Source organism: Chrysemys picta, chromosome 9 (assembly GCF_011386835.1).
Source record: "Chrysemys picta bellii isolate R12L10 chromosome 9, ASM1138683v2, whole genome shotgun sequence".
NCBI classification, from domain to species: domain Eukaryota; kingdom Metazoa; phylum Chordata; order Testudines; family Emydidae; genus Chrysemys; species Chrysemys picta.
In genome coordinates, this window is record NC_088799.1 from 94,942,030 (window position 1) to 94,966,316 (window position 24,287).

General features: G+C 43.5%; 1 protein-coding gene across 5 annotated transcripts in view; it reads right to left on the bottom strand.

Annotated features, from left to right (window-relative positions):
* Positions 1-24,287, bottom strand: part of AFF2 (ALF transcription elongation factor 2) — a 392,067-nt gene that overhangs the window by 176,613 nt on the left and 191,167 nt on the right. The window lies entirely within an intron of this gene.

Here is a 24,287-nt window from a genome sequence, read left to right on the forward strand (position 1 = left end):
CATCTGATTGCTTCATACACTAACAGCCCAGACAAATTTTAAACCCTAAACACGTACTATAGAAAAAACACTGGTTAGATTCTAATACTAGTTGCTGATTCCTCAGTCTCTGACTTCCTGGGCCTGTTACAGGTTAAATATCCTCTAAAGACTGAAAAGCAGACAGGAATCCATCTTGAGAGTTTTGAGAGCTCTTCCATGCCTCTTAAAAATATGCATTACATCTACACACAGGCACACACAGACAAATAGATGCTCGTAAAATCTTGCAATTTAGCAAGCTAGTTCTTTAAACATTACTGATGCTATTTGCTGTAATTCCCCATTCTAAATTTAGAAAACAGCACACATACCCTAAATAATGCAAATAAATATATGAGCAATAACTGTCGGGATTTTAAGGGCACTTGCTGTGTGTGTGGATGTACATTTGTCAATGGTTAAGTTGTATGCATATACAATAGGTTTTTATTATGGCTATCTTGCATGGGTACACTAGATTTGGGGGGAAGTGCACAATGAACCCACTCCCCACGCACGCTGCAGCCACAATGTGAGGGGATATTTTCAAAGGTGCCCTTGGAGCCTTTGAAAAAAAATCTCATCCTTGGTTACTAGAGCTTGGTTAGGGGAAGCCAATCCATGGCCACGCTTCTTTCCCTCCATCCCCACCCACATCAGCACATGCTGTAGAGCTTTGGTTGGGACAGACACTAAGTGTGAGTTCCTCCTCATTCTCGAATCTTGATGCAGGCCTAAAGTTTAAATTAATAGAAGTATAGAAATTAGAAACAGAAATGACCTATTAGGTCATCTAGTATGTCTTCTGCAGGATTCTTTCCCTATACTCGCTTCTAGTGCTTTGGCCAGTCTAGTTCGAAAAGTCTCAAGCAAGGAGGCTTCCACACTTCCTTTGAAAGACTATTCAACACCTTATTGATCTCACTGTCAGGACATTTCCCCTGACAAACAGGCTATATTTTCCCATTTTTCATTTCATCCTATCATTTCTATGGATAACCTCCTCCATCACTCTAAATAATTCATATCCCTCCATAGTATTCACATCATTCATATACATCTGTACACTGTTATGCTCCATCTTACTCCTCATGTATATTGTATATTTGACTCTTATAATCTTGCCTATTAGGTTATTCCTTCCACCCTCTCTCATCATTTTGTTGCTCTTTTCTGAACTCCGTCTGATTTGTCAATATCTAGGTAATGAAGTGCCCAGAAGTGAACATGACAAATGCGGCTCCTACTATTGACTTTACCCACCTCAACAGCCACTATTGTCGGATCTACACATCAGAACATTTGGGTTAAGAAAAATATCCCCTTCTCCTTACATTCTACCTAACTAAAGTCTAGCTCACAATCCTGGGGGGCGGGGGGAACCTTTACTCCACCGAAGCCAATGGAAATTTTGCCATTGACTTCAGGGAGCCTGGATTTCCACACCAGGTGTCTTTGAAAGCTTCACCTGAACATTGTATAACTTCTGTTTCACACAGCTCTGCCCTAACCCCTCTCCTTTCACTTCTTCCATGTTTTTTCCTCTTGACAGCTTCTAACTTCTTCCCCCACCTTCACTTTTTTCCTTCTTCTCTATACCATGAACAGCTTTCCAGCTAACAAATCCCGGGACCTGTCCCTATTCAAATTCACCCAGTTAAACGTTCCAGTTTCAATGACCACCCACCACTAGCTTTTGAATTCCAGTGCGCAGCAATTTCCCATTTGCGTCCTTGGGACTGTTAGTCTTTTGGGGCAAAGTGCCTCTTCCTTATTTGACATAGTTCTCCTAATGCACAGCACTATGTAAGCTTACATTGCTTAAGAAATAATAATACAAATACACAATTTTAGTTTAGTAAAATCTATTATATTATTCTGTAATCACAACCTGCTTCTGCTGGCAACACTCACTAATAGCTCTAAATGATCATACATCAGTTTTGTTTTAATGACTTGACAGAACTTTTGTTCCCTTTGGCATTGCTTTGTTTAGAATCATGGGTATTAAGGTAACACATGATGTCAAAGTGCTGTGATTGTCATACAGGGAGAGCCAAGCAGGAACAGCCACAAAGTGGCAAACATTTAGATTAATGCAAAACATTAAAAGAATAATTATTACAACAGGGATATCATAGAGAAGATCAATGTAAGACTTTCTGTACATTATTATTAATGGATTTTTAAAAGAAGGAGGCCATTTTTGCTAAATTCATGTGGCTGCCCCACATTCTAAGGCTCTGTCTACACTACCACTTATGTCGGTATACATTATGTCGCTCGGGGGTGTGAATAAGCCACCCCCCTGACCGACATAAGTTACACCGACCAAAGCAACAGGGTGGACAGCATTATGTTGGTGGGAGAGCTTCTCCAGTTGCTCGTGGGGCGTGGATTAACTAAGTTGATGGAAGAGCTGTCTTCCATCAGGTGAGAGTGGCTACACTAGAGAGTTTACAGCAGTGCAGGTGCTTCAGTGCATAGCTTCAGTGACTTGAAAAGCACAGATCTGTCAGATACTTAGTCTATCCTGAAAAAAACTTTCCAACTGTGAATCAGAAATTGAAGATTAATTGTCCATTCAGCTAACACAGAGGTGGGCAAACTATGGCCCACAGGACCCTCCTGCCCGGCTCCTGAGCTCCTGGCCCGGGAGGCTAGCCCCCCGCCCCTCTCCCGCTGTTCCCCCTCCCCCGCAGCCTCAGTTCATTCTGCTGCCGATGTAATGCTCTGGGCGGTGGGGCTGCGAGCTCCTGGGGCAGCGCAGCTGCAGAGCCGCGGCCTGACCTGGTCTCTGTGCTGCGCGGTGGCGTGGCTGGTTCCAGCCGGGCGGCGCGGCTGCCTGTCCTGGTGCTCTGGGAGGCGCAGCTGTAGCGTGGTCAGCCACCGGTGCGCCAGGCAGCGTGGTAAGGGGGCAGGGAGCAGGGGGGGTTGGATAGAGGGCTGGGGAGTTCGGGGTGGTGGTCAGGGGGCGGGGGGCGGTCAGAGGGCGGGGGATGGGTGGTTGAATGGGGGCAGGAGTTCCCAGGGGGCAGTCAGGAAGGAGAGGAGGGATTGGATGGGGTGGTGGATGGCAGTCAGAGGCAGGGGTTCTGGGAGCAGTCCGGGGAGGGAGAAGGAGTGGTTGGATGGGGCACGGGTCACCGGGGGGCAGTCAGGAATGAGAGGAGGGGTTGGATGGGGCGGGGGTTCCGGGGGCTGTCAGGGGACGGGGTTGGATGGGGCAGGAGTCCCGGGTGGGGGGGGGGGGCGTCAGGGGGCGAGAAGCAGGAGGGGTCAGATGGGGGTGGGGCCGGGCCACGCTTAGCTGTTTGGGGAGGCATCCGTGCAGATATCCATCAGGCCAGAGACAAATATGGCTAATACAGTATTTGTAGCCTACACAAATATTAGTGCTGTAGGGAATTATTATTAGAATTTACATGAAAATTTCATTGACACTGGACATCCCATATGAAATACCACTATTCTCCTAATCTATAGAAAATCAAGTGGTTTGAGTGCTACAAGGTGATTTTTTTAAAGTTTTCATCAGTAGTCACATTTTAAAAAGAAACACATTGAGGTTAGATTTGTACATACTTTTTGGACCTGTCTACCTCTGCGAACAACATGATCTAACTTAACAGGATGGATCGATTCTAGGAATTATGTTTTGTTAAAACCAAGTGCTTGCTGCTCACGTCATGAGCTCTTTTCTCATTCTGCAGTGTATTCATGAACTTCTGATTGAAGAACAGTTAATATTACATAAGCTGCAGACATAAGTCCTGAGGATACTGTAACTTCAATCAAATCGAAAAGATTTCACAAGTTACATGGTGCACTGAATTCCTCTTCCAATTTCATTTTAATCCGGTGAAACGCCTTTGCATCAAAAGATTTTGTGTTTATTTTAAAATATTGCTTCCAGGGGGGAAAAGGAGGTCATATGGTCAAAATATTCAACCTAAAAAAGCAGTATCACAAGTGAAAGAGCATAACTTAAATGATGTGGAACCTCAGGGTTTAACGTATGACTTGGTTGGCCCCATGTAAAACTCTGGGAAGGAGGCATGAGGAATATTAGAATGTAGGGGAAATAGTTTTAATGTTATGCAAATCAAATGACAGTGAGTGACCTGTTATAATAGCTGATGATTAATGTTGATACAACTGTCCATTTATTCATTCAGCAATTCCTTGGCCACACTCTTGTCTTGAACTATTTATAACTTGCATGAGCTCAGATTTTGTTTATGCTACATAGGAAAATTGTGTAAAATGCCTTTCCCATGTATTTTACATCAGATTGGTGTTTATCAATATGAAAGTTTCAAAGGAGAAGACACTTTTTTGAAATGACATATTGGGAAAGGAGTGGAATTGGCATTAAGAAGTCGGCTAAGAACTAAAAACTTCCAACAAACTTCTGGGAAGTAGACAGCGCATATTAGTATAGTCCTGAAAATTCAGAATCAAGTTGGTAGACAGTATCAGACTATGGATAATCTCTTTGGTACGACTAAAGGATTGTATTTTCATTAGGATAAACCGTTCTTGAACAATTCCTCTGACTTTACTGGTGCACAATTGGCATTCAACAAGTAACACCTTTCCTATCTCTGTCATATTGGAAACAAACGTTTCATGTTAAATGCAAATAGGATCCCATTCTTCACTTGTGTTTGAGCACCAATAAACTCACATATCAACGGATCTACTTCCAATGTCATACTCTTTATCTAGGAACCCATTGTGGACTCTAGAGAGATTAAGCTAATGCTACTGTTTACTTCTGTGGACATAAATTGATTTTTCACTTACTTGCATGAAAACATCCTGTACACGTGCCTTGATCGATCGTTTTGAGTGTGCACTACAGGGTGATAAGAGGAAAACTCTTATAAAGCCAGGAATGGCAACGACAGGACCCTTAGTACCTGCTTAATTCTATGAATGCCTTCAATTCCTCCAATGTCTCTTGTGGTGAATACCATGTGGGAAGTGGGTCAGTCTATACTAACAATTGCAAAGTTCCCATATATGGTGGAAAGAAGAGGCTTCCCGCCATTAGAATCCAACCGTTAGCACGCATTCAACCAAACTCTTCCAGGCTGTCAGTATGATGGATTTGTTAAACAGCTTTCAGCCAAAACACCCGTCTGGATGTGTAGCATGAAGATTACATAACAATGAAGATAGACCGGCAGAAGTAGGGGTTAATACGGATGAATAGTGCACTTCAGATGTCATGTCCTCCAGTCATCATAACATTTTTGTTGCTCATCTCTGTATTTTATCCGGTTTGGCTATATCCTGACTAAACTGTGAGGACCAGACACAGTACTTCAGTGGCAACTGCATGAGGGCTATTTCCCCCTTATATTTACATCCAAGAGCAGTTTTGCCCGTTTCTGCAATGGTGTTGCACTGCAGTTAGTCTTCCACGTACAGTCATCCCTAAGCCTCTTTCATACTCATTCCTTTCTAGATGGCAGTTTATCCCTCAGTCAGTATCTGTGCTATTTATATCCTCTCCTGAGGTGGATTGCTCTATATTTATGTGTAGTGAATTTTATGGCATTGCATACACCCCACTGGTCTAATGTCCCCTGGTCGCCGTCCAATCCAGTCTTCCTGTCTGTTTCCAATTTCACTAAGATTTTGTCCCAAAAGGGACATTCATGTCAAAGATGCCCGAAATAAACGTCAGGCTAATTTCAATAGCTGGGATTTTCCTGGATTTTCCTTACTACCTTTAGTGCAAACAGGTTAAAACAGGTGCAGCAAATGAACTGCTCGGTGCTATTTCCTTCATGAGGTTATCACCAATATATTTTAGGACTATGTCTTTGGGGTCTTCAGGAACCTGAATGGAGCCAAAATAGTGGTATTCAAATAAATCCAAATAAAGCTGACTCTCCTGGTATTCAGATATGTGTTATTATGTCTCAGGGTTAATTCCTCAGAGAGCCATTTATGGGTCCAAATTCATATACATATGCTGTCTTCGCAGAGTACCTCCAATCACGCAGGAGCTAAAATACAATGAGAAGACTCGATTTCACAAACATCTCCCGGGGGCATTCAAAAGTCTGTGAAAAATACATATAAATACAATATAAAAACAAACAAACCAATTCATGCCTGCAGCACAAATAGAACAGCAGCCCCCATGCGCACCCCTTATAGACACGTTGCACTATGGAGAAGTTATGCCAATTTCTAAAGTTACTAAAGAATCTGAACAGGTTGCAATTACTGAACCAAATTCTAACATCAGTTCACATGTGCAAGCACACCTGAAGTCAGTGTGGTTGCGGCAGGGTAAGTTAGAGAAGAATCTAGCCTCTTTTCATGCACAAAGTGAGTTAACTAGGAAAACAATTCTCAGACCTGACTGTAGGCCTATTTAAACCAATAGAATGACTCCCACTGAATTCAATGGGCTCCTGAAAAGGCCCCTAATTCAGATGCCAAAGCTGGCAACCTCAGGTAACTTTAATTTCCTACACAGAGCGAATGAGCCTAATATGCTCATCTCCAATCATTTCCTCTATCAGCTAAATAAAATGACAAGGTCCGTGCGTATATATAAAAGAATAGCCCCAAATTTCAAAGGAATTACATGTTATTTATGGACACTGATTGAAATAGTTTGGAAATTCAGTAGCATGATAATACCAGATCAATCAACATACCAGCACACTGCCCAGCCTTAATCAAGTAGGCATTTGTAAAACTTACAGCAATTTTACTTGCACCCCAACCCCCAGCTTTGAGCCCCCTCCCACACCGCAATCCCCTCCCAGAGCCCACACCCCAATCCCATCCCAGAGCCCACACTCCCTCCCACACCCTCTAGCCCTGAGCCCCATCCCACACCCCAAAACCCTCATCCCTGGCCCCACAACAGAGCTTGCACCCCCAGCCAGAGCCCTCACTCCCGCCCCGCACCCTAGCCCCCACCCCAGCCATCAGCCCCCTCCACACCCCAAACTCCTCATCCCAAGCCCCACACCAGAGCCTGCACCCCCAGCTGGAGCCCTCCCCTCCTCCCCCATACCCCAACCTTCTGCCCCAGCCCGGTGAAAATTAATGAATGTGGGGGAGAGTGAGCGACAAAGGGAGGGAGGGATGCTTCGCACGGTGCCCTCGCCCCGAGCCATGGCTCTGCAGCTCTCATTGGCTGAGAACCGTGGCCAATGGGAACTGTGGGGGTGGCACCTGTGCACAAGGGCAGCCTGCAGAGCCCCCTGGCTGTCTGTGTGCCTAGGGGCCACAGGGACAAACTGGCCGCTTCCGGGAGCCACCTGAGGTAAGCGCTGCCCAGAGCCTGCACCCCAATCCCCAGCCCTGAGCCCCCTCCTGCACCCAAACTCCCTCCCGGAGCCCACACCCCCTCCCTCACCCCAACCCCCTGCTTTAGCACTGAGCCCCATCTCGCACCCCAAAACCCTCATCCCTGGTCCCACACCAGAGCCTGCACCCCCAGCCGGAGCCCTCAGCCCCCACCGTACCCCAGCCATCAGCCCCCTCCACACCCCGAACACCTCATCCCCAGCCCCAGCCCAGAGCCTGCACCCCATGATGGAACCCGGCAACTTAATGGGGAACTGATCCAAATTCAGGCATCAATCTAGAAAACCTGGTCTCATCCTTCTTAAATATTAAAACACTTCTGATCATCAGAACCGCCACTGGATGACACTTATCACACCTACATGGTGCTGAAGTAGCCCTTTTCTGACAGTGTATAACAAAGAAATCTGAAATTGAATGGGATCTTTTTACTACCTCCCTGTTAGTTACGTTTGTAATTAAAATGTGCTGATCTATTAATACCAAGGGACACTGCTAAATGTATTCCGTGCAGAAGTCATATTTCTCTTGAGCTTCTGCAATCTTTTAGATCTGTGTGTGTACTTACAGTATGTGTGCTTTAACTGCTCGCTCAAATGAGAAGATATCTAAGAATAACTCACTTCCATTCGATTTATAAATCACATTAATTAATTCTACATCACCAGCGGTGTAGAGACCAAATTCTAATGCAAGATCTAATTAAAGAAAAGAAAAGGGAGGAAAAGCCCAAACACTAGAATTGAAACAGAGAAGTAACTGTTTAGCCTCAAATTAATGAGGCGCTATACTAAGCAAGAATGTCCATAAATCCCTAATGAGGATTTTAAACACATTAAAACTTCCTAATACAAAGTGTTTGCCTTCCTTTTATCCAATAACAAATAAGCCAATAATTTTCTGCCTCTAAATGACACTATTAACTGTCATGGCATGTTTTATTTGACAAACCCTCCATTCAAATACAGTAAAACCAATTAATTTGCCTGCTGTGAAATGTGTTTCTTGATAGCTTTTATGTGATTTTTCTTCTCAAAGAAATGTAAATAGGAGGTCAATGTAGGTGCCTGATTTTGCTTAAAAATATGCCACAATAGCTATAGATTGTCTAGTCAGTTTGCATTTCAAATGAATTGAAAGATAACCTCCATTTTCAGGTCATCAATCACATAATGGCCTCCTGATAAGTAAACAGTTACAGATTAATAGTTTTATTACTAGGAAAATGGTCACATATTTGAGATGTGATAGTTGCAAAATTACCACTTCATTCTCTTATAAGTAATGGTTTGCAGTCACACTGCTTAGCCTCTCTGACTTTGTTATCAACCTAGCTACCACCATATCTTCCCATCCAATGTCATTCAAAAAAAATGCACCCTATATCTTTGTGCTGAAGAAACTGTTCTTTAAAACTGGAGTTCAATTCCAATGCTTTGATCTGAAAACATGACAAGGTGTTTGCTTTTTGTTGCTGTTGTCGTCGTTGTCAGAAAAATCGATAGAACAAATAAAAGATATTTCTGGGATTTTAAGGTTCCCATGGGACTTACTTAATAGATGCAATTAGGGTAGAAAGGCAACACCATGTTACCTCTGCCCCACAATTAAGGCCTATCTGAATTTCTCAGCTCTCCCAAGGCCGTGTCACTTAGGAAGATCAGTCTGCAAAAAATACACACTTGACACCGTGCACTTCAGAAAAGTGCTTGCTGCTTTCAATCTTTGCCCACTATGTGAACTATATTGCGTTGTAAATAGAAGGCAAAATAGAGGATAATGCATGGCACACTATGGTTTATGAGGCCTAACTGAATGCCAATTAATCTTTACAACACATGTACAGTTCCATCAGCCCATGTATTGCATCATGGTTACATAGACTATGGTTTATTTACCTTAAAATGGAAACACAAAGAAAAAAAAAACAGGAAGGAAAAGGAAATAAATAAAACGAAGATGCATACCACTGCTGAATTTTGACATCAGAGCCCACTTATTTAAATGGGTGCTAAAAATTACCACCAGAACAAGGTAATTTATGTATCACACCATTGACAGCTGATTTTCAAACCTGCACTCTCCTGCACATGCATATTTCTTATTGCAATAAGCAAACAATCTGCAAACTAACTCTGAAGAGATCTGCCAAGTCCTTTTGGCACAAGCAAGGTGTGTTCATGGAAAGCAGGACTATGACAAATCAAAGATAGCGGAAATGCTTTACAACTCTATTAGCAGTGAGCTTAATCTCTGTTCCATATCATACCAGATTGTCCTTTGAGCTGCAATCACTATTAATATCAGTGGAAGTTTCTGATAGAACGATCTGGTCCTTTGCTACTTGGTTGGAATTTTTTTATATATGTATTTATTTACTTTCAAAGGAATAAGTAAATTAACAAAATCTGTCTTCCCTGCTCTTTAAACAGAATCCTAATTAACAGTTAAGATATTCAGTTGAAGCACTTCTGACAAGTGTCTTAAAGTGATCGTCTCCCTGATCAACAGAAGTAACGACGGCATGCTCTTCTCAAACTCTCAGCTAATAAAAAAGCAGGCATAAAACACTTAAAAATATTTAAGTGAAAATGTTGTTTTACAGACAGTCAAATACCTGCATACTAATTCTGTGGTGGACTTTAAAATTCCTCGGTCAGACTCTTTTTCTCCATTAGAGGTGGGTAAAGCAGATGTAACTCCATTGAAATCAATGGAGATAGGAGAGTATGAAACTGATGTAAGCTTAATCAGAATCAGAATTGAGCTCCATAATCAAAGTCTGGACTGAGCTCCAAATGCAGCCATCCGGGATTAATTTGGTTGATAGTATCTAAATGAAAACATATTTAGAAATGATTGTTTTAAAAAGATCTGAGATGATCTCTCACAAGAACAACTTTTACATCTATCTCCTAATCGAGACTTTGGATTGGGCTAAAACCAGTTGACATCATTTCACTTGCGACCTTTTCAACTGTCAAAGCAGACAGATTTTTATCCTACAAGATTCAAGCCAAAGCCTCAAAGGTGCAGTGCCAGAGCATTAATCCATTTCACTAGACAGTCATTGAAATTATAATTCAAAGTTCAACTTACTTTAGCATTTTCTGCTGAAATACTTTTGGCAGCCCAGGGCAGAAAGTCGAAATCTGGTTTCCAATGGAGACCATTTCCAACGGTTTCTAAATGTTGGCAGCGAAAATTCCTTATTGTCAAAGAGATCAGCAGATGCCGGCTTCCATTAATTTACTTTCTGTGACTGCTGCTCATTTCAAGAAACCTTTCTTTACCTAAGGATGCTGATCTGTTGCTGGACCCCATCAGAAACAGACAAGAAGAGACACTGATATATTAGGAGACTGGGGACACTTCAGGGAAATTTCCTACAGCAGCATTGGCAGATTCCACTACCTCCATTTATTCTGACTGATGCCATAAGCAGAAAAACAGGCTTTGTAGAGAAGACACATAGCTGGAAACAGTAAAAGCTTCAAACTCAAGATAAATAAACCTACCCATATGTATTACACTATCAAGAGCAATTCAAGAGTCTACAGAATCAGTCGGAGGCCTTTCCTCTTCGCAAGCAGCTTGTCATAAAAGCAAGGGGGACTTTTGGATCTGAAATAACATCTCTATTTAAACTAGCCAATTGGCAGCAAATCCTTTGTTATAACTCCTTTGGGTGGCCCAGAGGTCTTTGAGTAAGAAGTCACTAATAAATAACAATGTGTCATTAATTCATTTATCTCCATCTAAGTAAACACCTATGTGTACTTGTAAGACATGTTTCATTAAATCTGAAGTGTCTTCTTTCTTCATTTTACAGGTGATGCTGGCAAATAATGCATGGCATCTTGTCCGCATTTCACAAGGGCTCTTTTTTCTTTAAACGGCATCTAACACTGATTATGCAATAACATGCTAGGCTGTCAACATTTTCAAGTCCACAATTTTATCTGCTCTACAAATTGTACTCCATCCCTATCTGTTCAAAGTTCCTTAAATGCAGAGATATTGGTCCCTTAATTCAAAACAATGAGAACAACACTGCGATGACGTACGAGCAATGGAGAGAAAATGGAAATATGGAAACAGGGACAATAAGAGGTAAATATTCAGCATGACGCATTGGGGGTTTAGTCATGGGATTCCCATTAACATTAATGGGAGCTGAACAGTTATGTCACTACACAATGCACTGAAGGTTTACCATGAAGACTGCATTATCTAGGTAAGTGCCGTGTTTCATTGAGAAGAAGGGATCTAATGTCTCTCTTCTCAGGGACAGACTGTTAATGGAAGCAGAAAAGGGGTAAGTATTATGGATCACACACCTCACCTATAAGAAATGCACCTCGGAAAAATCTGGATTGCAACATTCCAAAGGGACATCAGGAAGTTACTAGTCATCTTCCTACATCCTTAGGAAGCATTTTCTTGGCACGTACAGTTTCTGTGTCCTGAGCTCGGTGTTAAAACCCCTTTCTGCAGCATAACCAGCTAGCTTTGCCTCATACTTGTGTATGTGCATGTGCGCCTCTCCCTCCCTCCTTTATTCCTTTTCTTTTTAGATCTTACTGCCCAGGAAGAGCCAATCATCTAGAGACTGTTGCCAACTTTGTTTCCTATGTGCAGCATAAACCTTAAACTGTAGTTCCACGTGCATCTCACCGGCTGAAGCAGCACATGCATCACTCCTCCTTTGGATTCAAGTTTCTGAGCTATTCCCTTCGATCTATAGTTTACCATGCTATATTTGACCCACGTATATTGTCTTTGATCCAAAGTGCAACTCCCTCTCACATCCTTGGCTTAAGGGCACACTAAGTCCTTTAATAGGTAGTATGTAAGGAGACACAAAGTCCTTTTCTTTTCATTTTAAGAACTTTGGGACGTAAAATATTACTAAATAATTATGGAACAAGAGAAATAGGAGGAGATTTTGGGCCTCTAGGCTGGCTTTGCCACTGAATTGTTATGTGACCTCAAGGAAATCACTTGAATTTTCCGTGCCTTAGTTTCTCCATCTGTAAAATAGAGTGAATAGCATTTATCTACCTTATGGGGGGTAGGGGCGAGTGGAGATTGGGTTTGAGGCTTACTCCATTCAAGTGCTCTAAAACCCTACGATGGAAAGTACTACATAGGAGTGACATGCATCTATGAGGCTGTACACAAATGGAGATTCCTGAGTGGCTGGATACGTCAGTCCTCAGTAAATGGTCTGACCTCCCTCCCTCCCCCATTGTTTCCATTTTATAACTGAAATCAAGCCCGACAGACTGAGTATTGCAGGGGAATAACGGCTGTTTCGAGATGAGTTTGCAGCCTCATGCCCCACATCACACCCAGAAATGCAATGCTGCCCTGCCTTTGTTCTTAAACACAAAAGGCCTCCAAGCACCTGTCTGCTGGCTGAACTAACAAGCCTGTGAGCTCCTTGTCAGCACGCCACTATCATCCAGGGAGGTCTCTTTTTAAACGCACACATTTTAGTTATGTGGCAGCTAAACACAAAACATGCAGGGTAGCTTAATCTGGAGTTTACCAAGCAAAGCAAGGCAGGTCATATTAGGCACATATCTTGACTGCGTGTCAGTGACAGAAACGGAGAAAGCACACACAAAAAAAGACCAAATTGGGGACAGTCTTCTGTCACACGAGCTACTCCCTCCTTTTGATTAGAAGGCTGCAGGCAGCAGACACTATCTTTCTATGCAGTCCTGGGACTAGGCTAACATAAGAACGGTCATACAGGGTCCGACCAAAGGTCCATCTCCTCATATCATAACCTTCTGCACAATCAACACTAGCAAGCACTGGCAGTCCTGCACAGGACCTGCAACCCATGGGCCAACCTGAGTTTCCACTATGAAAGAAGAACTGGGGGGAGAGTAAACTCACCACCAGATACTTCTCCTATTACAACTCATTGATAGTCCTGTCTGCTAGCCTGGTCACCTAAGCACAAGAGTGGGAGACAGGAACTCCTGAGTTCTAGGGCTCCCTCTGATGCTTAAGATGTATCCACTCGGCCTTAGCAGTGGGATGCGAGACTCAATTTCCCTTCCACTTACAACTCAGAAGCCTCCCTGGAGAGCTAGATGGTCTCATTCCAATGCAAATAAATTAATGTTTGCAAATTACTATTAAATTCCATGAAATGAAATGAAGAGACCCTTAGAAAAGAACAAACTGCCAAATTCTGATTGGCTGGTACAAAATAAGTAGCCTTGTTTTAATTGGCTGAAAGGGAAAAGCTGTCATGTCCCGAAGGGCTGACAAGGAGAAACTGTTGGCATAATGATGCCTTCCCAGGTGATGAAGCTCCAAGACTTAATTCCATGTGTCAGTGCAAGATAACACAGTCTCATATGCATATGATCTCATCAGCCCTTCAGGAGACAGGATTTTACTTGACATTTTGTAATATTAGTTTGGAGACTTTCTTAATATGTTTGAAAAATACACAAACAAGAAAAAGCAGTCTAATAAGCCAGAGACCACTTACAGGACTAGCCAGTCATTATAATCACAGTAATTGTATTATTAATTCCAGTGTAAAAATAGATAAATGACCAATAGTATTTGCATTATGCCACTAATATATGCACATCCTTCTGTGTCTCTCGCAAGTGTTCTCACATGTGTACATAGGTATGTCTTTTATATATCTATACTTGTGTGTGTGTGTGTAGATGATAGATAGTCAGTTTACCTAACACCTACCAGCTTGAGGACTAAGCCTATGAGGCTGAAAAATATCTGTACTGCTTCAACCACCCTTGCCAAAGTGTCCTCCCTGGACCCTGTCTGTGGTCTCCACCTTTCATATCAACTTCTGTCTAGAACATCTCTGATGAATTTTTAGTTTCTCCCCTCCAGGCCCTCTGGCTTCTATAAAAAGAGAACGACCATTCTCTCTCCCATTCAAGAGCTTCTTGGCTACTCCAAAGGAGAGTGAGTCTCTGCTACTTTACCACTTCCCTGTTCTTTTGGGTTCTGCAAATCGGCTAAGGTGAAAGGGACCCACCCTCATCTCTCCCTACTTGGGATGTCTCTGTTAATCTACCTCCATCCCTCCCCAAGGCTCTGTTGTTTAAGTTCTCCTCCCCAGTGAGTAGCTTAATGCACCCCTCTCCTGTTACTCAGAGCTTTCCCAAGCAGCACCAGAGTGAAACTGACCCGATTCTTGTCAGTTTCATGGCTGCCCACAGGATTCTGAAAAGGGTAGTGAAAACTGACAAAGACACAGGTTCATTGCCATTCTGCTATCGCTTGAGGCAGCTGCAAAAACCCAGGCTCGGAGCTAAGCATCTGCAGGCAGGAAGAGAGCTGTGCATCAGTTCATACTGGGTTCATGTACCAAAGGTTTTCTTTACAACTGTAGGTTTGGGCCCTATTCTCAGTTATGCTAAGGCATTCTGGCAGCATGAACGGGGCTTACTGGAGGTATTAACTCCCTCCTGAGAACACTGCTATAGAGGGAGTGTTCCTGGCCACTGTACGGTCCATCCCTCCTCCCATCACTGGGAGCGTGGTTGGAGTGCACCACTCTAGAGCTGTTCTCTGCTGCCCAGGACTCACAGTTCAAACTTGCACTGGGGGGCCAAGTAGGCCTCTGCCCAATCCCACAACATGGGGAGCACAAAGGTGGCTCAAAGCCTGCTATGTCCTGCTAGGACCCAAATGTGGGACCAGAGTAACTGACAATTGGTCCTTTTTTTTTTTTTTTAAACATGCAAGCTTAGCTTCTGCAGTGCTTGATGGCACTCACACCATCACAAGCTCCCTCTCCCCCCCCCAGGCAAGTGGAATTTTCAAGCCCTAGGTAGACAGATATGTCCTTGTGTGTATAATGTCATATATATATATATACATATAAAGCTAACACTTTATAAGATTATACTCCTTACACACCCAAACTGATCATAAATTATTCCCATAACTGATATTCCTCTAAGAAAACAATCAGGATGCACATAAAGGCACAAGCTATAAAATAGGATGTAAATCAGTATTTAAAAAAACAAGTAAAAATGAAGCTGTTTACTCCTAGAGGAACTACACTGCTCTAACATTACAGCAATAGCCTCCAGTAGTGAATTTGCTGCAGGAAGTAACTGAGAGCAGTTCAGCAGATGAAACAAAGAGGACCTAATTACCATGCGAAGCACAACATCCTTCAGATGTGATGAGAAACGTGACTGCATGAAAAACTGGTCCTGGGGAAATTTCAAAATATGACCACCCAAGCATAAAAGAAGAGAGTGGTGAAAACCAGGAAAACTGAAATACAAAGCTACAGTTTTTCTATGCATAGAATGTTAGTTTAAACATACGCACAGAGATTGATATATATTTATTATATTATATATTATATTGATATATTATATTATATATAAGAGATAGAGAGAACTGTTTGTGGGATGAAAGGTATAGATATATATATAATCTTTCAACAGACACAGTTCTGTATTAATAAAATTTTGCAGAAATTACTGGTACTTTGTTCCATCCAGCTTCTTAAAGAACGAACAAACAAACCCTTAACCGACCGTCCTGGAAACTCAGAGCTAATCCTTTCATCTTTATCATGCTTGGTCATTTAATATTCATCTCTGCCTACAATTCTACAGTTTGAATGTAAATATTTTATGAATTGCAGGTTGTAAATTGTTTGGGTTTTTTAAGATAAGGAACACACTAGTTATACACTGACATTTTCTTGGGGTGACAGGTTGGGGAAGACTCTGGGCTTGATTCACCTTTGTAGGTGCAGGAAGCAAGAAATCTGTGGTGATGCTCAAGCAGGGATTCAGTCTATAGTGGCAGTAATGTCCTGGTAACCCTGCCACTCTCCTCCGGGATAAGGCTGGCTTTAACCATGGTTGGGACTCCCTAAGAGCCAGTAAAGGCTTCCCAGGAGATGTGCTGATCCCTCCACAGCAAGCCTCACCCACTTTATCGAACAGAGATTGCAGGAGGCTGGTACCACGGTCTGCTGCGACAGATGGATTTGCCACCGCTAGGGCAGCACTCTGTGTTCCACCAGTGAAGCAAATCAGGACCACCGGCAGCACACGGCACACACCAAAGATGCGTTGAGGTGCTACATTCAGATGTGTACATGCAGCATTCTGAGAAACACGCGTCATACTGTTTCGTAAATTTGATTGACCAATGCAACGTATTGCCCTGACGAGAGTACAACTCCTAAATTTTGGCATCACCTTGGCACCTTTTTTGCTAGCGAACCAGACCAAAATAGATGTAAATGTATTCATGTATTCCCCAGGCCTGGGGCAGGGGAGGGGATGCTAATGATGTATCTTTAAAGGGTTCTGTTATGCTGCTTAAACTGTGCAAGAACTGAGAAATGGAGTTTGCAAATTCCTCTGAACAGATCAATACTGCTCTCCAGCTCAAGATTCCCTTTATGGATGACAGTCACTCACTGCAGCGATTAGAGGTTCTACATCTTTTAATCACTACGAACATGACAACTACACCTTATCTAAAGCCCTGTGATTTACAGGAATTGATGCCGTATTGTAAGTGTGTTAGTGCCATGAGGGCTTTGGGGTGTAACCCAAATAACGTGAATTTAAAATCTTATTGTGGCTGTAACTTAAACTGACAAAGAAAATGGGAAATTCGAGTGCAGTGCCGATTTTAACCCAACAGCCTTTCTGCGCTGCTTCCCTCTAATCTCTCCTTCCTCCAGGGGTATTCCCCCCTCCCAGCAACAAGCCATACCATAAGGAAACTGAATGCAGACGCAGCTACTGAACCTAAAAAGAGGAGGGACCTCTGAGAAGGCAGGAAAGGGTTGTCACATGTATATACTGACAGCTAAGTCCCTAAGAAGGCAGCGTTGGGCATAACATCCTTCTCCTCTTGCCCTATATTAGCTTCTGCTAATGTGAAGCGGGGCAGAGGGCAGCAGTTTGGAAGGCATCAGCCTTATTTGAATTTTCTGGATTGTTACCAGTTTGTATTACCGCGGATAGTTTGCAAAAGCTTTCTCCTTTTTATTCAGTAGAAAACAATGTTTCAAGCTCTGGAAGTGAGAGGTGGTGTCAGCTAGTGGATGGGACTGACAGGAGTTGGGGTCTAGGGAGTCCTGCATTCTGGCTGTGTCACTGACTCAGTGAGCAGCTTTGCAAAAAATCACATCAACTCTTTTATTTCTCTATATTTCTAAGGGCAGGTCTTCACTACAAGGGGGGGTCGATTTAAGATACACAAATTCAGCTACGCGAATAGCGTAGCTGAATTCGACCTATCGGAGCCGACTTACCCTGCTGTGAGGACGGCGGCAAAATCGACCTCCGCGGCTCCCCGTCGATGGTGCTTACTCCGACCTCCGCTGGTGGAGTAAGAGCGTCGATTTGGGGATCGATTGTCGCGTCCCAATGAGACGCGATAATTCGATCCCCGAGAGATCGATTTCTACCCGCCGATTCAGGCAGGTAGTGTAGACCTAGCCTAAGTGTGGTTACAACATGTCTGAGGCCAAATTCTGGCCCGAGCTAACCCCACTTGGGTCACTGGGTTTACACTGGGTATAACTCAGGGCAGAACTTGGCCTGTTATTTGTAGGGAGGTGTGAACCAGTTCAGGTTAGTAAAAACTGACCTGAATCATTGCCCAAATATTGGATGATCCAGTAATGAACATTTATTGGGGACCAGACAAGGTTGTCTGGCTTCGCTGTATGGACCAGACCATGCCCCGGCATGGTGATGCCTGTCTAAGTTCCACAAGCGTCCCCTCGCAGAATTTCCTCTGGACTCTTCCATCCCAGAGGAGGAAGGGTTTGGTCCTTGCAGAAGAAAACAGAAGCCCAGTCCATAAACTCCACAAGTACCCTGGAATCTCAGTGATGAGTCCATCCCTCCACGTGGAAGCTCTGTGTCCACACAATAGTTCTGGCCTCAATGAGGAGCTACATTTCCAGGGACTCCCTTGGCACATTTCTTTTGTGACGGGGGATGCCCAGAAATGTAATACTGGGAAGAGGAGGCGATGGTGTTGGTCCCTGTCCACTCTGGTCATCCCTTGGTATGCCCACTGCCTGCCTCTGCCCCTAGTATGGGTCTCCAGGCCCGTGAAGCACCAAACGCAGGTCCAGGAGAAGGTAGGCATGATGCTGAGGCAGAGGCTGACCCCCCACTTTTCTGCATGGGAAGAAAGAGATCCCTATTTTTCAATGCCACATGGAGCATTTGGCTTCTTTGCCCTCTTAGCTCTCCCAGCTCTCCTAGTGGGGAGTTTAAAAATCCTGGCCCTATTTTTCTCTTCAGATGTCCCTATTTATAGCTTTGGAATGTTGGCAGATATGCCTCTGGCACCAGATCCGGCACACCTCGCATTCATCCAAGCAGCGGGCAGGCCTGGCACAGCTTCTAGCAGTGCTTTAAATACAAACAATAGGCCCAAAGAGACCAATGCTCATTTGTGACACGAGGGAGTGGGGTGGGGATTGCAGTGCTGCCAGAGAGGAGTAAAACCAAACCTGGGGGAGAGGGGTAAAGGGAAGATCACTTTTGGAGGGGAGGGGGAGTAATACCTGACAAAGAAATGAAGGAGGCAGAAAGGGAGAGCCAGGATAAGAACATAAGAATGGCCGTACTGGGTCAGACCAAAGCGCACAGTCATCCAACCCAGTATCCTGTCTGCCAACCGTGGCCAATGTCAGGTGCCCCAGAGGGAGTGAACCTAACAGGTAACGATCAAGTGATCTCTCTCCTGCCATCCATCTCCACCCTCTGACAAACAGAGGCTAGGGACACCATTCCTTACCCATCCTGGCTAATAGCCATTAATAGACTTAACCTCCATGAATTTATCCAGTTCTCTTTTAAACCCTGTTATAGTCCTAGCCTTCACAACCTCCTCACACAAGGAGTTCCATAAGTTGACTGTGCGCTGTGTGAAGAAGAACTTGCTTTTATTTGTTTTAAACCTGTTGCCCATTAATTTCATTTGGTGGCCCCTAGTAGTAACTAGTAGATAGTAACTATGGGCTTGATGCAGGGATCACCGAGTGAAACCCTATGGTCTGTGTTATGCAGGTCAGACTCGACGACCGTGGTCTTGTCTGGCCTTACAATCTGTTAATCTATAACGGTGGAAGAGGGAAGTGGGGTTCTAACTGGGCAGAGCCCAATGCCCTTGTGGGGAAGAACAGGGTTTGTTGTTACTGGAGATTGCCAATGCCTCCACTGTGCAAGATACCTGGAAAGAGACCTGCATGCTTCCTCCATTGCTCAAGATGTTATGTCTTGATATTGACAAGCTAGCCAGTGATCAGTTAGTTTGGGGGCTTCTCCTTGTGGGTAAGGTTACTGAGAGCATTGTGGTGAGGTAACTCGCTGCACGCAGCTGCCTCAAAGCTCCTTGACCCTGGTCAGACTGGGTGTGGAACTGGCTTTCTTGCATTGGTTGATGGGCTCAGCCTAGTGAGGGACCACATGAGTTGACTGACCTGTATATTTAGCTTGGTAACACTTCGAGAGTTGGCAGGGTGCTCAGAGCGGGTGTGTGGGCGCTGCCTATTGTTCTAAATCCAAAGCCAATAAATAAACCACATCTTTTTAAAAATAGACATTTTGTTTCTTTGAAGCCCGGAAGACCACACGGCCTATTGAGTTGCACTTCTAGAATAAGTGCTATCTAGTCACCGCTGCATGAATGGCACAAGTGCCACTACAGTGCTTTGGCAGACTAATTTCAAGAGCTGTTGTGTTACAGGGATGCTTTTCTGTTTGCTATCACAACACTACTTCACTGCAGTTTGACTAAAAAACCAGGTACACCCTCCAAGGCAGTATGCTGTGACCCTGATGGATTAGCATCCTCTCCCGTCCTGTCCTCTCTGTGCTCTATTGTCAAGTACCAACTGTGCCTCCAGGCAAAGATTTAGGAAACTTGTTTTAGGCAGCTGCTGTATCCTTTCCAAGACAGATCTTCTACTTCTTTATATAGCGCCCCAGAATAACCAACTGTTGTTATTACAGTAAAATAGTGCTGGTTCTAATTACAGTATTACGGATGTATCTTCCGATTAGAGTTTCTTTTGTCACTGGTTCTTTTGTATATTTATTTGCTCAAAACATAATATTGGAACTCAGAGGCAGCGTGGTGTTTTCACTGAGCCGCTGTTCTCTTTTCAGCCTGTTGTACAGCTTGGTTGACAAAGGCAGCGTTGATCATATATCTTGTCCACAAACAGTTCTCAATTCAGACCTCGGAACCCACTCATAAAGGGAGTTGTTCTTGTTACTTTCAGTGGGTTAACTCTCCCACAACAATCTCAAGGCGCCCAATCCAAAGCCTATCGAAGTCAGACCTAGCCCAAAGGACATTTACCACTATTCCTGATCATCAGCAGGCCACAATAGAAAACTCAGGTGGATATTTTAGTACAACCAGGCAGGGGGGCTGGAACAATTTGTATAGTGGGGGTGCTGAGAGCCATTGAACCAAACTGTAAACCCCATCTATAATGGTATCCACTTCAAACTGGGGGATGCTGCAGCACCCCCCACATCCCTAGTTCCAGCACCTATGCTTCATCTTCAAGGAGATGCCCGGGACTTAAAACGTAGTAAGACAACAAAATTACTGTCTGTGCTGTCCCTCCCGGTCAGTTCTCTGCTTGGTGCCAGAGGGGGAAATTGTAGCTGCCTTCCCACAGCCCAGGCCAGTGGGTGAATAAACAATGTAATGTTCCTATACAGTCAGTCAATTAACCTTTAAGAACACAGTGACTCATATATTAAAAGGGAAAAGTGACTATGTCAACCTAAATAGGAAAATACACAGCTGTGAAAAGCAGACTCTACTCCACAGGTGACAACAGCAACAGTACACCACCACAAGATATCAGCTAATCACACTAATCGTGTCAGTGACCCATTAGGCAACTAGGCATATTTTTAGGAGCCTAGTAGTATCAGGTTGTAGCCTTTAATACTTGAGACAAGCCATCTGAAAATAAAGAAGAAGCTGGATGATTCATCCTAGACACAGTGATCTCATATAGTTTGAGTACATGCCCTCTAAATTACTAGGATTATCACTATCATTTGTTGAGATTAAACGTGAAAGTCGTCTTTTTGCTTTGTTTTGGACCACTCCAATGGAATGCGTAGAGGAGTAAAAGGAAGCCTTAAGAGAAGTAAGGACACTGAAGGTTTGCCTCATGTTTTGACTGGTTTCCCTTCAGACTGTGCCTCTAGATTAGGATACTCATCATATACTCAGACATAAGAACTGGGTGCTCAGAACAAACCAGGCCACCATATAATTTAGGCCATTCTTTGAAACGCTTCCTCTGCAAATGACGTCCTGTTGCCAACCATAGAAATAGTGTGAAACACTGGTTTCATTCCTAGGGTAGAGGGAAAGTGTGAAGGCATGGTAGTTCCAATATCGCAGACCCGTAGGATGGAGGCACCTACAGACTGAGGGACTAGAGAGGACATGTGGTTTTCTCCAAGTTGGTCAGAGAAAGCGGTGGGAATCAGAAATTGAATCCAGCGGGCAGAACCTCAGTTGGTTTAAAATGTCATAGCTCCATTGACTTCAGGATCTTCCCCCAGGAGTCCTGCATTCCAGTCCTCTGCTCTGACTGTTCGAGATCAATGTCACTTACAGGTTAGGCGCTTTTTTTTTGCCAGACTCAGATTGCTTCTTTGCACACCCCCGAGATCAAATCAATTGCTTTCCACTCCAACCACCTGACCAAAGTAATTCTAAAGGGACAGAAAGCAGAAACTCAGATAAAAGAAAGGACAACATTTTTCACTGTTATCTGTTTGTTGAACATGATAAACAAGGAATGAAGGCTGAAATAAGGATCACTCTTAATAATTCAGGTTTACTTAAGAACAATGATTTTAAATGCTCCCTTTGTCTTGGTTTATGAGATTGGGGAAATGAGTTTCGATGGAAGATGAACCTGCAAGTCTCCACAACAAGAGCACTTATCACAGAAATCCCCCTTCCCTGATAATATCTAGGAAAACTATTATTTTGGAACATGATTGCATTTTTCAGCTACCTCAATACCATTTTTACTGTTCTGCTGCATGAAAAATCACCTAACCTGTTGGAATGAATTTCTTGACCCACACATACCCACATTAAAGGGTGTAATTTAATGCAATCTAACTAAATTAGCACCAATTAGACAGGCTAAATTAAAGGGCATGTCACTAATAAATTTTATGCTAAACATATTACTGATAATAAGCTCGCTAAAACTTGCATAATGAAATAAAGTATTCTTTTTAACACTGTTCAGTCTAAATATGAATATATAAAAGTCATGAAGTAATGAGATACAGTATGCTAATTCCCAGCTGGCTTTCAGGATGACATCACAGCAATATGCTAATGCAGTGATCAGTGTGGTGCTTAAAAACAACGGACTGAATCCTGCAGTCAAGCACAAACTCAGGCCAAATTCCTCTTGAAGTCCATGGCCCTGATCCTGCAAACACTTATGCACATGGGTAGTTCCTCTGAACAAAGTGAGCTTGCTCATACACATACATTTATCCTCCTGCCACCGCGTTTGCTTAGGGAGCTTTGCTTGAGGACTGACTACAGGATGTGACCGGACTTGCACTAAAATCATTTTAGAATGTTTTCATTGAAGTCTTTTTCTAAGGAATATTTTTAAAACACTAATTCATAAAATAATGACTGAACCGACAGTGTGTGACATTTTACATACTCTTTGTAAGTGTCACTTGCGGAAGTATCCCATGCATTGAAAGACTTAAGGGCTGATGTCCGTAACCATATGTAGTCACGCCTTTAAAAATGTTTGGGTTGATGGAAGGTCGGTGACTTGGGCCAGAGCTTATTTTTCAAGAACCAGTTGGTCTAATAATTGCTACATATGGTTGTCCGCATTCTTAGTGTGCTCAGTAAGCACTGGGCAGACTTTGGAAAGGTGCAAATGAGCCATTTGTGACTCCCTGATCCTGGGCTTACTTATCCTCAAAGTTGCTCAGAAAACATGCTGGATGCCAATGGCTCCCGAGGGCTGTTCTGGCAGCCAGGGACTGTGAGAGCACAGGGCTTCTGGCCACTCCCTCTGCACTGGGGGCTGGAGGCAATATAAAGCCACTATGCTGGCTCTATGCCACCCAGTGAATCCCCCACGCCAGTCCTCGGCTGGATAGATCGACAGAAGCCTGGCCCAAAGAGATCAAAAACCTGGTGGAGAATCTGGGGCCATCTCTCCAATTATTGATCAGATATTGGCAAATAAAGTAAATGGTTATAGGTAGAATGATAGCAACATCTGTATTAAGATTGACTAATAACAATAATACCCATACTAAGATTGTGCTTTGATAGCACCTTTTTCTGCATTCAAATATTAATTAGGGTCCTTATTCACATAAATAATCCTTACTCACACAGGTAGTCTCACTGAATTGAACAAACGTAAGTGTTTAAATAACTGTTAGCAGGAGCATGCCCTTATCCCACAATTCCCCTCCTTCACCCTTTCTAAAAGGCAAAAAATACTTCTCTCAGCAAGAATGCAGCCACTGTTTTAACAGGGCAGAACCTAAGAACATAAGAATGGCCCTACTGGGTCAGACCATCTAGCCCAGTATCCTGTCTTCTGACAGTGGCCACTGCCAGGTGCCCCAGAGGGAATGAACAGAACAGGTAATCATCAAGTGATCCATCCCCTATCGCTCATTCCCAGCTTCTGGCAAACGGAGACTAGGGACACCATTCCTGCCCATCCTAGCTAATAGTCACTAATGGACCTATCCTCCATTAATGTATCTAGTTCTTTTTTTAACCCTGTTATGGTCTTGGCCTTCACAACATCCTCTGGCAAGGAGTTCCACAGGTTGACTGTGCATTGTGTG